We start from the raw sequence: 11,968 nt of genomic DNA, 5'->3' as shown, positions 1-11,968 counted from the left end.
GGCCAAGGGCCGGGCGGGGGCCCCCCCCCCCCCCAGTGCACAAATTTTTGTGCACCGGGCCTCTAGTATATATATAAATGACTAATAATTACATGAACATGTGCTCCATATCTTTAGTCATAAGGAAATGCAAATTACAATGAGATAGATCTTCACATCCACTATAACAGCCACAATTTGAAAGACAAATTATTGGCAAGAAAGTTGAACAACTAGAACTCTCATGCGTTGTTGGTGGAGATGTAAAATGCTAAATACTAGATAAAACAATTAGGTAGCATCTTATAGAGCAGTGGTTCTCAACCTTCCTAATGCTTCGACCCTTTAATACAGTTCCTCATGTTGTGGTGACCCCCAATTTCATTGTTACAAATTGAACATAATTAAAGCATAGTGACTAATCACAAAACAATATGTAATTATATATGTGTTTCCTGATGGTCTTAGGCAACCCCTGTGAAAGGGTCGTTCGACCCCCAAAGGGGTTGCGACCCACAGGTTGAGAACCGCTGTTATAGGGTCTTATAGGGTCAGGTATACAATACACCATGAACACGTGATTCATATTCACTCAGGTATTTGCCAAGAGAAATGAAAACATGTATACAAAAAGATTTGTAAACAAATATTATTTATAATAGGCTCCCATTATTATTGGTCAAATGTTCATCAATAATGGATTAGATAAAAAGATAGTGGTGTATCCATCCAATGAAATACTACTCAGCAATAAAAAAGAAACAAACTACTAATACAAACACCACATGGATAAACCTCAAAAACATTCTGAGCAAGACATCAGACCAAAGGAGTATATATAGTACAATTATATTTATATGAAGTGTGAGGAAAAAAATCAATACTAGTATGGTTAATAAAAATCAGATTAAGGGTGAGCTAGACCAGGGATGGGAGTGGGTACAAAGACACATGAAGGTACTTTCTAGGGTGATAAAATGTTTAATATCCAGATCGGTCTTACGATTGTTACATGTGTTATTTATTTTTTAAATTTTTTGACCTATACACTTATGATGGGTATTTATATTACAATAGCAAAGTTATAACCTCAATAAAGTTATCTATAATAGTAAAAGCATAATATGCTAATTAGGCCAGACAGCCAAATGACCTTCTGGATGTCATTTCGGATGAAGCCTCGACGGCAGGGGCCGAGGCAGAGTGGTTAGGGAAGATCAGGCAGACAGGTGAGCAGTTAGGTGCGATCAGGCAGGCAGGCAGAGGGGTTAGGGACAATCAGGCAGGCAGGTAGAGGGGTTAGGAGCCAGCGGTCCCGGATTGCAAGAGGGATGTCCGACTGCTGGTCAGACATCCTCTGAGGGGTCCCGGATTATGAGAGGGTGCAGGCCGGGCTGAGGGACCCCCCCCCCCTGCCCTGTGCACAAATGTCGTGCACTGGGCCTCTAGTTTAAAATAAAAAGAAGAGCCCTAGCCAGTTTGGATCAGTAATAGAGTGTTGGCCTGCAGACTGAAGGGTTCCGGGTTCAAGTCTGGTCAAGGCAAGTACCTGGGTTGCAGGCTTGATCCCTGGACATAGGACAATTGATGTATCTCTCTCACATCGATGTTTCTCTCTCTTTCTCTCTCTCTCTCTCTCTCTCTGTCTCTTCCACTCTCTCTAAAAATCAATGGAAAAATATCCTAGAATGAGGATTAACAAAAAAATAAAATAAAATAAAAAGAAGAAACAATCACAGTGGTACAATATCCTTACCATGTTATTTCCATGGTAATTTCAGAATCTCTGGGGTAATTGCTAAAAAAACTAGAATCTTCAACTCTATCTATGAGATTCTGATTATAAGGTAAAGAAAAAGACTCAAGAAGTGCATTTTTTAACCAGCACCTCCCCCCAGGTGACTTTTATATAGATGGTAGAGCATGCCTTGTATCATTTCATTTCTTTTGATGACTATCAGCATGACTATATTTTATGGAATTTTCAGTAATTTAATACAGACCCTGGCTGGGTTCCTCTGTTGGTCAGAGCACTGTCCCAATACACCAAGGTTGCAGGTTCCATTCCCAGTCAGGACATACAAAATCAACCAATGAATGCATAAATAAGTGGAACAACAGATCTCTCCCTCTCCCTCCTTCTTTTCCTCTCTTGCTCTCAAATCAATCAATAAAATTTTTTTTTAAAAAATGAATATAAAAGTTACAGGCTGATTATCTTATTCAAAAGAAGTTAGCTATCTTTCCAGCCTCTTCATTCTTAGTCCTCTGGTTAAAAAAAAAGTAGAGGGGGGCGGGCATTAAACTTTACTCAGGAGAAACAGAAATTACTGACCACGGCAATGAAACACTTCCAAGGTTTTCTCTCCGTTTCAAACTCTTCCTCCCTTTTTCTCTTCTCCCCCTTCTCTTTTTCCTTCTCTCTATTTCTCTTTCTTCCTCCCTTCTTTTCTCCTTCCCTCTGTAGCAAAAAGAATCAATCAGCATTTTGGTTTTAAAGGGCTTCTAAACAGGACTATTCTGAGGTCGGTAAACAGAAGAGTGAGAGGAAACAGCAGAGATGAGTCAGTTTTAGATGCCCACAGAGGCTGCAATTAGGCTGAACAGGTGCTGTGATAATGAGAAGAGGAAAACAAACTTTGGCTCAAATGACTCACAGTGTAGAGTCAGGAATAATAAAAACACACTGTCTGGAATAATCAGAACGAGGCTACTGTTATTCTAATAAAAATATCTGAGGAAGTGGTGCTGTATTTATAGTAAACACATTCTCGCTTCACCATTTATAGGAATTTAGGGTATGGTTTTGCTAAATAAGTGTAAGGATAAGTAGGTAGATGAAACTTACTTGCTTTATTTCCACACATTTATAGTTGTTGTTATGGCTGGTTGTAACTCTTTTTAGTTGAAAATATTATTAAAATGTATTATACATTCCTTATAAATCGCAAAAATACAATTTTAAGTGAGAGAGATCAGGGTCATAATTGCATTCAACAACAGTTTTTCTGAGCGGTAACCCTGCAGTCGTTCTGGGGCCCCTCAGAGCTAATGAGTGCTCTTTTTTCTGACAAGTTGTTCTTCATGTCCTGGTTGGATAATGTAGTAGCTATGATTATTAGAATAATAAGGAAATTAATCAAATTAGTAATAAAAGCTGATTGGTTTTGAAATTGGAGAATATATTTGACAAAGCTCAATACCTCTTCCTAACAAAAAAATTCTCAACAAAGTAGAGATACGTAGGAAATTCCTCAATCAGTTGAAATATTTGTAACAAGTGATGCAGAAAAGTATCAGGATACTAATATGATAAAGCAATAGTTTGCCTTATGCTAACAAAAAATGCTGAGAAAACATAATTTTTAAATGAGTTAAATAGTATAAAAACAAAAATAAAAAATAAATTGAACAAAAAAACAGTAAGATCTTCAATGAAACTATCTTGAAAAATAATAAAGGTGGAAGAAATACATTACATGGTTTTAAGATTTACTTCAAAACTACTATAATTAAAACAATGTGGTATTGATAAAAAGATTTTAAAAGATCCATGAAAAGAATGGAATACAGAAATAGACCAAATTATATGTAATTTAATAACTCATAGGCTTCAATGTAGTTCAATGAGAAAAGGAAAATATTTTTAACAATTATTTCTGGTGGATCAATTTTTAAAAACAAAACAAAAGAAAACCTTGATCTACATCTCAAATCATACCCAAGTATATACTTGCAGTGTGTATTGCAATCCTAAACATAAAAACTAAACTATAAAGCTCAGAAGAAAACAGAAGGTAATATGTTTAAAATTTGGGATAGAAAATTAACTATAAAAGAAAAAAAATATTATAAACAAGACTTTATTAAAATAAAAAATTTCTGGTTACCAAAAAACAATAAAATAAAAAGGCAATTCACAAAGTGAAAATATTTTAAAAACTATTTGATAAAGTACTCATATCTAGGACATAATAATAATAAATACTAATATAATAAAATAAGAAATAATGACACAATTAAATTTAAAAATGGGAAAAATACTTGGACAGACACTTTACAAAAGAGGATATATAAAGGGTCATTAAACACATGAAAAGACGCTCAATATTGTTAGTCATCAGAAAAATGAAAGTTAAAACCCTCATGAGCTACTACTCCATACCCAGTAATTAAAAAGACCAGTACCACGAAAAGTTGAAGAGGATGAGGAGCAGCTGGATGTTATGCATCGCTGATGGGAATTATAATATTATGATTGTAAGAAACTTCATCAGTTTCTTAAAACCCTGTGAGACTGCAATTTTATTTGTAGGTAGTTGAATAGAGAAAAGAAAACAGGTCTATAGAAACAGTTGCTTGCAAGGTTGTTCATTGAAACTATACATAATAGCAAATTATCAGAATTAACTCAAATGCTCATCAATAGTGGAAGAAATACACAGTTATGCTATAGTTATTCAATGGAACTCACCGACACATGAACAACATATTTAAATCTCCAAACATTATGCTCAGTAAGAGAAGCCAGACACAAAAGAATGCTTACTCTAGAATTCTATTTCTATGAAGATCAAAAACAGGTAAAACAAATTTATTGTAATAGAAATTACAACTGTGTTTGCTTGGTGGTGGGGTTGACTGAAAAGGTACAAGAAGACACTTCAAGGGTCATGGCAGTACTCTATCTTGACTATGGTGATTGTCAAGACCCAACAAACAGTACACTTAAGATTTGTGAATTTTACTGAATGTAAGTATAACTTAATAAAAAGAATCTGAAAACTAAGTAGCAAAGCAGATGTTCTCAATGATTACTAGTGCTGACATAAATTAGTATACCTAATTGGTAAACAGTATTGCTAAATTAATCAGGAGTTTTTAAGAGCATTCATATGTTAAGGCCCATTCAATAAATTTCCATTCAATAAATCTATACTAAGAGGATACATTCTGAATTTGAAGGTAAGGGGGGATCTTTTTGTACAAAATTACTTTTATGGTTGTTATTTGCAATAAATAAAAATTTAAAACAAATTTTCAATTATAAAGGGATGCATATTAAGCTATAATATGTTAGTTATATACATTAGGTAAGTAATTGAATATTGTGGACTAAGCCATTAAAATTTTTATGAAAACATCATAATAACATGAAGACATACTTGTAATATTACATTAAATTGGGGGGGGGTGGAATGTTGTTGGGAGGAAGAATTGTATACACCAGCAGTCTTGATATTAGGGTATGCAATGACTTTCCAAAGATATATACAAGTATATAAAGTTTTTGTTTTGTTTTGTTTTTTAAAAATCTATTTGTATTGATTTCAGCCAGGAAGGGAGAGGGAAAGAGAAATAGAAACATCAACGATGAGAGAGATTCATTGATTGCCTGCCCCCTGCACACCCATTGGGATCCAGCCCACAACTCAGGAATGTGCCCTGACTGGGAATTGAACCTGGACCTCCTAGTTCATAGGTCAATGCTCAACCACTGAGCCATGTGGGCTGGGAGGATATTGAATTTAAAAATCAAATTCTAGTACTTTGACTCCCATACATAATCTTTCATAAAATTGATATGACCTGAGAATGTGCAGCTTTAAGCAGGTTCTTCTTTTCTAACTTTACAAAGGAAGCAAAGCCTCTCTTCTCTTCTGAATCTATGGTTATTGTCCTGGGCTGCTGTAAAGAAGTCTGAGGCCCCTAACAAAGGAACACTTGACAATATTGACATTGGTATTGAAAAGACCATTGTTAATAAAGTAATGATCTTTTTCAAGGGCATTTAACCTATCAAATCAGTTAGCTTCTCATTCTTTGCTTTCAAAAAATTGAAAAAGGATCTACTTGAGTTGTTAGGAGATAAATCATTAAAAATAATTTTTGTGTGGATGCATCACTATGTGACTTGTGACACAGAACTTCAGAAAGAGTTTGAAGAATTGAATGATATGTAAACACGGCTTTTCAGCAGCATCTGTTGAATAAATGGGAAAACACTGATGCTGAATTTTCATTCATCTACCAATAAATAATAATTATCACTCGTCACTGGGTATGAATTAAAATGAAAAGGTCCATTCATGTCATTAAGAGATTCATTGCTAAAAATTTGATTTTAAAGCCTAATAATTATTCATTAAACTTTTAATATATTTATGATCTTTTGGCCAATATAATAATAAAAATTACAATGAAAAAGCATTAAAAATGTAAAAGAAAATGCAACCTTTGGTTATAAAAAATGAAAGCAAAATATCAATGCATATTCACTTTTTAGTTGCAAAGAAGAATCACTTCATCAATAAAAGACTTTAAGTATAGTAATATATTTCCTTTGGATATATGTTTATGGAAATATGTAGCACCTCTAGAAAAAAAGTGGAATGGGAACTTGGATTCAAGAAAAAAAAACAAAAGATATAAATTTCAATTTATTAAATAAAAGATTTTTTCCCCAATGGATATTAGTTATCAAGTCTCTTCTATTGGGTATAGTTTCTTAAATGTGTAACAATTCTATTTAAACTGTCAATATTTGCAATGTCCCTTAAAGTTCATTCCTTGCAACTATTTAAAATTATGACACAAAAATTTATATGTCAGAATAAATATTTCAAGTATGTATGGAGTTTTGCAAAATTTGTTTGGGGCTATAGAAGCCAAAACCATTTTTAAGCAGCTCACGAATATAATTACAATTTTATTTTTAAAATATTTAAACAAATAAACAAACCAAAATATTATGACCTTCAAAAAGAGTGGAAAGATTACTCCAAAATAATAATGGTTATATTTGAATACTGGGAATAAAAATTTTTCCTCTTCTAATTTATTTATTGGTTATATATATTTTTCTCAATTATTTTATTAGTATGAATTAGTCTTATAATAAAAATATACTTAAGACATTTAGAAATAATAAGGTATACATTTAAACTCAGTGACCTTTGAGTAAAGACCCTAGGAGGTCTTATGGGACAAAGTCCACAAGTTTTAGTATTTCCACCTGTACTAGCCATTTACTTCTGCGGTTGCCTGGAGTTTGGGGTTATTAAGGGATTTTTGTTGTCTGTCAATGAAAACATTTTGACATCTGCCACACTTTCTCTTTTTACCTGACGTGTTCAATCTAAAACAGATTGGAAAGTTTGCAAAATTTAGATTCTGTTGTGTCTTTACTTGAGCTTTCTCCTTCACAAAGTTATGATATTCTTACTCTTACCAAAGAACAGTCACTCACCAGGTTACACAAGCATTAGTGAGGTTAATCAGAATCTAGATCTAAGTTGTTTCACTGCTCTCTGAATTCCTCCACCCAGAGTGAAAGACGAAATGAATCAGGAAGGGTGAGACTACTAACAAGTGAATGAAAGAAAATCATTGCACAATAGGATATCCAGGCAGGCAAATTTTAGATCTGAGGATTCAGCGCATCGTGTCAAAGGAAGAGGACTGGTCAGCTTTGATAGGATCTACAAATAGAATTGGGAGGCCAATAGCCCTGTGCTTCAAGCCCAGAGTCAGCAGAGGAGAAGAGTTTGAGGATGAATGAGGAATAACAGGCTCAAGGGAGAAAAAAAAAATACAGCAAACACCTAGAGGGCACACTATTTTCATGGCTCTTCTCCAATACTAAGGATGAAGCACTTGAACTCGGAAAAACTGTTGCTTCAAAGTTTAAAAAATAAAATAGATAACAAGGGAGGTGCTGCGGAGGAAATAATTTTTTCTTCATTTTTTTAATGAAGTAAAGGAGACCAGAATGGGCTGATGAAGGAACATTAAAGCAAGTTGTATTAGAGTAAAATGACTCCTTTAACACCATAGTCTCATCCCCCAATTTAGTTCTACACTCATACTTTCAGTCTCAAGTGCTAGTGTGCTAAGTGTGATTGTATATTTGAACTGATTTCTTTTTTTAAAGTCTGGTAACAACTTCTTTCTTATATCTTATGAATGAAAAATAAAGGATAAGTATATTATAAAAACAAACAAAAACAACAACCATTTGGCTTTGATATATAGAATTAAAGGACAATCATTTCATCTCTCATTTCTAGGGGGCATTTTAGTCCATCTGTTGGCTCATCCCCAGCCTTCAATGCAGATCTGCAATTCGGAGAGTTAGTGGAACATGATACTCTTAAATAACATTTATATTAAGATGAACTACTTTTTCACTTCTCACCCAGTAAACTTTCATTATAAAGCAATAGAAAATGAAAATGGTGTGTCCTTCACAAGCTATTAGAAGAGTGTTGGTAATTCCCACAAGCAGGAATGTAACTTAGTGCAGTGATTCCTGCCAATCACTTGGTCCCACGTTTCCCTGCAGGTGACCCTGCTGGCAAGAAAGAACACACATGCTCAAGGCCACTGAAACACTGTGACTCAGTTTCCGCAAAAAGATCAAAAGTCATTACCTGAATCCTCCGGGGATCTGTCTTCAAGTCTTGGGAGCTTCAGGTGATTCCAGCTCCTTCCAGAGGCAGCTGTCACTGAAGCATGCTCTGTTCTCAACAGTCCAAAAGATGTTGCAACCAGAAATTTCTCAACTGAAGCAGATTAATTATGACTTCAAATACAACAGATGCCGCCCAGGCAACCTTGTTAGGTGAGTTCATAACCAGTGATGAAAAAAGAGTTGCAATGAACTAAAATTCCTGCACCTGCCAATCCAGTCCCGGAGTTTTGTGCCTCAAGGGTTAGATGAATTGGAAGCTTCTCAGCAGACTATAGACTCTCAGTTCAGAAAATAGTTTTCACCCAAAGATGGATGCAATAACCCAGTCATAGGAGCATCTCTATAAAAGGTCTATAATCACCCTGCATCATCATCCAACTATAATACCCAACATGCTGTTTATTTCCAATTAATGCTTTGACTTCCCTAAATTTCCTCTACCTTATTCAGTAAACTGGGTATTTGAACTGGCAGGAAATGCAGAAAATGTATCCAGTTATTTCAAGTGAAGCCTAGAATGACTGTGTCTCATTCAAGATCTCCGGGTAGCTAAAGGCAAAAAACAGGCTTTTTTCTTCTCCTAACCAGTCTCTATCCTACCACACAAGCAGCTCCTACGTCTGTTCTGGGTGGAGGTTTGATGTTAGATAACCTGTAAAGAATTTTAGGCCTGCATAGATTTCTATTTTTTGTTTTCATAATTATGAGGCTACAGATTTAATTTGGGTGAAATACACCACCCAAAGAATGAAACTGGACTCCTATCTTTATATCACAAAAATTAACTCGAAGTAGGTTAAAGACTTAAATGTAAGACCTGAAATCATAACCCCCCCCCCCTAAAAAAACCACACACACAAAGGAAAATAAACTACTTGCTATAGGTCTCGATAATGAGTTTTTTGATATGATACCTAAAGCACAAGCAACAAAACTAAAGGCAGGTAAGTGTGACTACGTTAAACTAAAAAGCTTCTGCACAGCAAAAGAAATAACAAAGTGAAGAGACAACCTAAAGAATGGGAAAAATATTGCAAACCACATATTTAATAAAGGGTTAATATCCAAAATATACAAATAATTCATATAACTCAATAGCAAAAATCCAAATAATCCAATTTAAATATGGGCAAAGAAACTGAACAGACATTTTTCCAAAGAAGATATACAAATGGCCAACAAATACATGAAACGATGATCAACATCACTAGTCATTAGAGAAATGCAAATCAAAACCACAAGATATCACCTCAGTCCTGCTGGAATGGCTATCATCAAAAAGACAAGAGATAACCAATGCTGGTGAGAGTGTGGAGAAAATTAACCTTTGTCCACTGTGGGTGGGATTGTAAATTGGTACAGCCACCATAAGGATCCTCAAAACATTAAGTAGAACTACTGTATGATCTAGCAATTCCACTTCTGGGAATATAGCTAAAGGAAATGAAAATATTAATTTAAAGAGATATCTGTATACTTGTTCATAGCAGCATTATTTATAATAGGCAAGACATGGAAATAACCTAAATGTCCATCCACAGATGAATGCATAAAGAAACTGTGGTATAAATATATATAATACATTATTATTAAGCCATAAAAACACTGCCATTTGAGACAAGATAGATAGATCTTGGGGGCCTATGCTAAGTGAAATAAGTCAGACAAAGACAAATACTCTAGGATCTCACTTATTTATAGAATCTAAGAGGAGGGAAAAAAAACCCTCTGAAAAAGAGATCAGATTAGTTGTTGCCAGAGAGGCATGGGAAGGAAGAGGGGAATTTGGAGGAAGGTGATCAAAGGTACAAACTCCCAGTTGTAAGATAAGTACTAGGATGCCAACTTATTGTGGCAATCATTTCATAATATATGTAAGCCAAACCTTCATGCTGTATACCTGAAACTCATAGTGATGTATGTCAATTATATCTCAATGAACCTGGAAAAAAAATTGGAGAAATTTATCTCATCCATTACTTATTACAGTGTTGGCTTCCTCCCTTCTCTCTTCTTTTGTTTCCCATTAATATATTCTATCTGCTCATTCGTTTATCTTCCTTTTATTTCATTCAGCTTAAATACTTAAAAGTACAGACATTTAGGTTTTCTGAAACAAATTCTTAGTGTGATTTCTGATTGAAAATTCTTTTCCATTAATTCTCTCCAAAGATTTTTCTCCCATATATATATATATATATATATATATATATATATATTCAAATATATTTTTATTGATTTCAGAGAGGAAGGGAGAGGGAGAGAGAGAATTAGAAACATCAATGATGAAAAAGAATCATTGATTGGCTGCCTCCTGCATTCCCCCTACTAGGCATCGAACTCACAACCCAGCTATGTGCCCGTGACTGGAATCGAACCTGGTACCCTTCAGTCTGCAGGCCGATGCTCTATCCACAGAGCCAAACCAGCTAGGGCAATAAAATATTTTTTTAAAGATTTTTTTTTTTTAGAAAAACAGAAAAAGCATTAACACACATACTCAAAGCTAATTCTTTGAGTAAAACTCAAAGTGTACAACTTAGAAAAATAGTACTACAGAAGGGTGACTTAAACAACAAAAACATTTTAAAAGCCTTTATTTAGTACTTTTAGAGATTAATAATGCACATTATCTTTATAGACAATTCTGGATGAAATGGAAATTTTTTTGTGAAATTAAAGTGACCGATATCAACTCTAGGAACAATAGAGGACCTGAATATATCTTAGAAGAGATTTAAAAGGCAGTTAAAGATATCATCATGAAAAAGGCTCACACTTTTTTTTAATCTTTATTGTTCAGATTATTATAGATGTCACTCTTTTTTCCCCCCATAGCTCCCCTTCACCCGGTTCCCACCCCACCCCAGGCCCTCGCCCCCCACTGTCCATGTCCATACACACTGCATACATGCAAATAAGATCTTTGTCCAATCTCTTGCCGCACCCTCCCCACACTCCCTTCCCCCCAAGAATTGTCAGTCTACTCCATTTCCATGCCCCTGATTCTATTATATTCACCAGTTTATTCTGTTCATCAGATTTTTTATTCACTTGATTTTTAGATTCACTTGTTGATAGATATGTCTTTGTTGTTCATAATTTTTTATCTTTACCTTTTTCTTCTTCTTCCTCTTCTTAAAGAATACCCTTCAACATTTCATATAATACTGGTTTGGTGGTGATGAACTCCTTTAGCTTTTTCTTGTCTGTGAAGCTCTTTTTCTGACCTTCAGTTCAAATAGGTTTTCAATATCTTGCTCTCTTTCTTCTTCTGGCACCCCCATAATATGGATGTTGGTTTGCTTGAAGTTGTCCCAGAGGCTCCTTACACTATCTTCATATTTTTGGATTCTTTTTTCTTTTTGCTCTTCCAGTTGGGTGCTTTTTACTTCCTCATATTTCAAATCTTTGACTTGATTCTTGGGATCCTCTAGTCTACTGTTGAATCTCTGTATATTATTCTTTTTTAAAAAATATATTTTATTGATTTTTTTTACAGAGAGGAAGGGAGAG

At 34.6% G+C, this 11,968-nt stretch overlaps 1 protein-coding gene across 4 annotated transcripts in view; it reads right to left on the bottom strand.

Annotated features, from left to right (window-relative positions):
- The window catches only part of LOC102239529 (lipase member K), a 36,425-nt gene extending 27,934 nt beyond the window's left edge, over positions 1 to 8,491 (bottom strand). For 2 of the 4 annotated variants that reach the window (XM_014547461.1, XM_014547465.1), the window contains exon 1: positions 2,315 to 2,388. The gene's annotated coding sequence lies outside the window, so the exon portion shown is untranslated. Of the gene's footprint in view, positions 1 to 1,528; positions 1,550 to 2,314; positions 2,389 to 8,411 lie in introns of those variants that run through there. The other 2 variants (XM_014547462.1, XM_005875956.2) reach the window with 2 other exon arrangements.
- Between the last annotated feature and the right edge of the window lie 3,477 nt (positions 8,492 to 11,968).

Source organism: Myotis brandtii, unplaced genomic scaffold, assembly GCF_000412655.1.
Source record: "Myotis brandtii unplaced genomic scaffold, ASM41265v1 scaffold475, whole genome shotgun sequence".
In the NCBI taxonomy this organism is placed as follows: Eukaryota; Metazoa; Chordata; class Mammalia; order Chiroptera; family Vespertilionidae; genus Myotis; species Myotis brandtii.
The sequence above is the reverse complement of the archived record's forward strand: the minus strand, read 5'-3'. Positions and strand labels throughout refer to the sequence as shown.